A 6000-nucleotide genomic window follows, 5' to 3' on the forward strand; every position below is an offset into this window, starting at 1 on the left:
TCCATATTGATTCTATAGTAGATATTTCAAAATCTGCTATTCTCTTGTGTGTTATTTGAAATGTACACGACTATCCGTATTCCTATGCCTTGTGGTCGATCTCGTCTTTCCAAAGAAACGTTGACGATACCATGCCGATGAAATGTGAGCTAAATGCCTTTCCGAAGGACACACAAAGGGAGCCGAACCGAGATGGCCTGGGCTGGTTTCGAACCTAGAACTCTTGGTTTACGAGTAAGACGCTATACTAACGGAGTAGCCGATGATAGTTACTCAGTGACTTAGTAATGTGTTGCATTATGCCATAAAAGAATTGTAAGTATTTAATTTAATCTGTTATATCAGTCGTGTTAGATCAAAGAAACAATATTATGGGCGACGTTTTCTCATATAATTATTGCTATTAACGCCATGATAACTCCATTTAGACAAGAAACCGTTCGCTTACTAATCTGTTTTTCTTCATTTCATCTTGGAAATTTACATCATTTATGTAGTGAAATGCAACCATGGCAATTTTAATCTACATCTCTTTGTATATGAAGACTATTTTAAGTTCGTTTTGTTTTGTTTTGTTTTGTGTGTTTTCAGTTCTTGATCGTTTGCTCCAGGTAGGTTAGATATTATTAATGTTAGCTTGACATCCTTAGGGTATTGATACTAACGCCGAAGATAAGAAGAGAACAGGAAAAAGAATATATGCTTCATTGTTTATCTTCAACACACACACACATACACATACACACACATATGTATGTATGTATGTATGTATGATGTATGTATGTATGTATGTATGTATGCATGCATGCATGCATGCATGCATGCATGTATGTATGTATGTATGTATGTATGTATGTATGTATGTATGTATGTATGTATGTATGTATGTATGGATGCATGCATGCATGCATGCATGCATGTATATATGTATGTATGTATGTATGTATGTATGTATGTATGTATGTATGTATGTATGCATGTATGTATGTATGTATGTACGTGTGTATGTATGCATGTATGTATGTATGTATGTATGTCATGAGAAATTAATGTGGAACAAGCTTTCTCTCACACGAAAAACCGTATGGGGTTAGAATTATATTACCAGCTGTAAAGCTCTTTCCCTGTGAAATTATAAACGCTCGTCGGCAGTCTTTATTGCAGCATTTGGCTGCTGATTTTATCTGGAAAAGTTCAAAGTTATGTAAGGTAAATGGGTCTCGTGCTTTAATTAGTTCATCAATTAGTCATGCATTATCTGAGGCGCTACAGGCCTGCTAAACCAGTTGACATTGCGCGGCTACACTGATTAATAGCCTTCGAGTACGGAATTGTACATATCGTTAATGGGAAAATGCATACAGTCCACATAATCTTGTTCATAATGTAAAGTTGCGGAATGTTACAATTTTCTGTAACTACAATCCAGTGACAAAATAAACATATTGCACATCGAAAGTTTTTAAAGAAAAACAAAGCAAACGATCTATGTATGTCTATCTGACCATTTGTCACAATGGTTTATATATATGTCTTTCATCTGTTTCTATCTCCTTTTGTGTCGGTCTCTATAACTGTGGAATTCTATAGCGATCAACCCATGAAAGGAAAAATAAAATGAACATGTTTTGAAGGAGGTTGAATGTTGCTATGTTGTCCGACTTATCCAGATACAGTTTTCGTTAGGTGGAATGGATAGAACAATGGACAACAACTGATGTATGTTCTAAAGTAGTGGCATATAAGTGAATTGATACTAATTAATATCTTGAATAGAAAACACAGTCCTAATAGAATCATATACGTTTTATTTGTACATTTGACTTGTTCTATAAATAAAAATGGCAGATAAAATACCGTGGGTTTGAAAAAACGAACTAATGTCAGGAAAAGTATTTTTGGTAACTTGTAAATTTACTATTACCTATGCACGGTCAAATGCATGTTTGACTTCTTGATTTAAGTCGCTCGGTTTCAGTATTCTCGGGCTGTGAATCCAGTAGGTTTAATTTGATTTTCCGTTTTCTCTGCTGCATTTTGAGTTATGGGTGATTCTAGTCCGGATTTAGTCATTGAAAGCATGGCTGCTGATTTTATCAGCATTGTAACTTTTGCAAAGCGGCTTTTTTATATATATATATATATATATATATATATATATATATATATATATATATATATATATATAGGAGGAAACTATCTCGGATAATAACATTTGCATCAATTATATTTATTATAATTAATTTATTATACTTTTATAACGAGTCCAACAAACTCCATTGATGTAACTATGTATGCTAAATAGCTCGGCGTATTGTGACGTGCGAAAACCTATGGAGCCAGAGGAAACTGCGATATTTAATTACCAGAATTGTGTTTGCTTCACCTAACGTTCTAAATGAAGCTGCGTTCTTATAAATAGTAGCAAAGGCAGGAGAGGAAGATATGTCCGTTGATGAGCGATTATTATTTGGAGCATTAAAAGTAAGCTTAATTGACTTGTTGGGAAGAATAATATAGACATTCCGGCTATCAACTAGTTTTGGTGTAGGCTATTGAATTTACCACAAGACTTTCTGATATACTAATTTAGCAGGGTGATACCTCGTCTTTTTTTAAATACACAACCTCACTGCATTTTGCCATTGGGACTATATTATCTCCTCTATGTTTTTAGTGCGTGCTACATTAATCGATAGTAGTGTACATTTGAAGAACAAAAATGGTGATGACCCAAAAATTCGGATTGAATTGGATGGGAAACACATTTTACTGACATCATCAGAATTTTGTATACTTTGAAATACTATCGGATCTCATCACTATTTTAATCAAGTGAACACAATAATAACGCAAGGCCAATATTGACTTATAAGCTTCTAGAAGTGTACGGGAGAGGCACAACATTGAATGGAGTCCAATTCTCTAGCAGATTATATGTATATTTATGTGTGAGCTACCGTCAATTACTATGGATAGTCTTAAACTTCAGTATAACAGTTTGAACTAAGTTTGTTTTGTTTTTCATTTGCTGGTTTTTTTTTTTTTTTTTTTTTTTTTTTTCACCATCCCAAGGTCACCTTACAATCAAAACATTTCTGGTTATCAGTTAATCTAGGGACAATAAATAATACACAAAAAGATAAAGACACATACAAATGCATGCATATATAATGAATACGATCTGGGCATATTTATTTATGGATATAATGATCAAGTTTTCTATTCAGAGCCATTAAAATGTCATTCCAGCTGGTCAAGAAAGAATTTCTTTAATTATGTTTTAAAAGAAGCAAGGGAAGTTGAATTACGTATCCTCAGGGGCAAGGAATTACATACAGTAGGTGCTGATACAGTGTATATGTGACATAGACTTCTTAATATTACAGTACTAGTTACTGGTTTCCGCTTTGCTAAAGTTACATGTTCATGGTTGCGGGCCTTTTTTTGAAGAAATTGGTTTTACTTTTGTTTAACTTAGTAGCATATTTTTCAGTGTTCTTATGCGCTTCAACCACTAAAGCATAAATGGTAGGATTTTACATGTTGAATCTGCAAGTATGAATATAATATTTAGCCAAAATAAGCAAAATTTTACACAAAATGTCCAATTGTTCACTTCCTAAAATTATTTCTTTTTTTTGAGAAATGAATAATATTTTCGACAACGGGTGCAAATAGTTTAGAAATAAAGTACCAAAACATTAAATTAATATTGCAGTTGTAGAATAGATGTTCAATACTTTCGATCTCACTCTTACAGACAGTGCATTTGTCGTCATCTAATATTTAATTCTTTTCAAAAAGTTATTAGTGACAAAGAGATCAACTTTGTGTCCAAAGTTTCGCCCGGCTATAAATCTTAGACCACTCTTCACTACTTATAATTTTATTAAATAATTTATCCACATGCTTAGCAGTGTGTTGCCTCTTACCTTTTTTTTTTTAAAAAGTTCTTTATAAACAAACTTCATCGAGTTTTGTTCTTGCAAGTTCATTATTTTATCTTCTTGCTTATCAAACATGTTGTGAGCCAAATGGGTTTGATTATATCTTTCCAAGATTTTAGAATTGTGGATATTAATGAACAGTATTTTAACAATCGTCACGTCCGGTCTGTTATTTTATCATTTCAAAAGATATTAAATTACCGCGATCATCAACTAACTCATTAAGAATTTCAATGCCGGCATCTTGCCAAGAGTTGTATTGATAGAGCTTTCTAAGTAGAATAAAAAAATTTAAATTTTTTTTTTAGGGATAAATACTCATTTGGATTTTGTGGATCCTCTTTCCAATTCAATACTGATAAAATTACATTTCTCCAAAATATGTTTTTAATGAGCTTACACATTTCTTATAATTTTTGTCACGAAATTGTATATATCTATCGTTTATTTATTATTTGGATTAAGTACATGTACTCGGGTTTCGTGTCTGTGTACAGCGTTACCCGAGGGTGGTTTTGTATATCGTATATTATTTCGAAAAGGTGAGTTTGGTTCATCTCATGCTACATGAGCAAAGTCCTTACGATGGGCCCGTACATAAATTACCTCATCTTAGAGGCAAACATCACATCACGAAGAGTCTTGTCAGTGAGTATTCCACTTCATGAAGCGCGATCTCCAGCTGTATAGGTATGTGAGTTAAATATTATTTTCCTATTAATGTCATAGCATATAACTGTTTTACTATCACATTTATTTTGTGTTTTTGATAATTCCTACTTGTGCTGTGTCATGCAATGTTATAGTCTGTTTCCTAGTTTATTTGTATGTGACTTAACGTTTATATTCGTAATAATGTTGTATGTATTAAGTTAGAGAAGGTGTTACATTCAGTACTAGAAGATTCTTGTCAGACACGGGTTCACTTCTGAACCTGATTATCACACTGTGCAGTAGTCCCAATAATATAATTTGTATAAAATAATCAACTAAAGTTTACAGTACATAACGCCATTACGTGCTATTTATACAAGACCATGTCATTTGTAGCACACGGATTCGGATATTATATTTTCAGCTGACTGATTGACGATTGATTTATTGATAGCTGGTGACGCGCGAATGTTGACAGGTGAATACTGAATATAGAGCCGAAGGAGTGAAGGAGGGACGCGGTGATAGTTATGCTGCATCTCCTTTTATGCACCGTATTGTAGGTGTTTAGACGCTGTGCAAATTTGGGTTGTGTTATGCCCAATGTGCAACTGTCGGGATCACGTTGGCCTGGAAGAAGATAAAGGTCATCACGTGGGGAAGAACCAATGCTTCTGGACCAACGGGTCTGCAAAGAACAAGAGATTTTACGGATCTTCAGACAGACCAGGAGGGGCAGACCGTCCGTGGTGGCTCCTCAACCATTCGACAGAGCGTTGGAGCTGAGAAGACCTTTCGAATTTGTGTTCGACTCCGCAAGATACATACCTCAACATTTCATATCATATTTCACTGTTTGAGTGAAAACTCGTCATTTTTCACTGCTTGCGTGAAAACTCGTCAGTGTTTCACTATCTGAGTGAAAATTGTCATATTTCACTGTTTGAGAGAGAACTCGTCATATTTGTCTATTTGAGTGAAAAAAATTCATATTTCATTGTTTGAGTGGAAACACATCATACATCCCTATTTGAACAAACAATATCATTTTTTACTATTTATGTGGAAATGGGCAATGTTTTCGTGAATCATTTTTTCCATTGTTTGTGTGGAATCACTTTGAATCATTAACCAATGTATCTTTTCACTACTTAAGGTTTTTTCTTGCATATCAGTTCACATTTCATTTAAATCGCAATACATTATCTGGCTTGTGTATATTGCGTTAATTACCCAATATCTGGATTTTATGCGCATGAATAAACATTGCATTTTTACCATCATTAGTATTTTTCGTTAAAATCCGACCCCAATCAGGTTATCTTGTTTATGCTTGTCTTGTCCTCCCTAAATTCCAGATATCCTTCATATTTCTAAATATAGTTGTATTGACTAG

The sequence above is a fragment of the Sinohyriopsis cumingii genome, chromosome 6, assembly GCF_028554795.1.
Source record: "Sinohyriopsis cumingii isolate HCF-2022 chromosome 6, ASM2855479v2, whole genome shotgun sequence".
Taxonomy (NCBI): Eukaryota; Metazoa; Mollusca; class Bivalvia; order Unionida; family Unionidae; genus Sinohyriopsis; species Sinohyriopsis cumingii.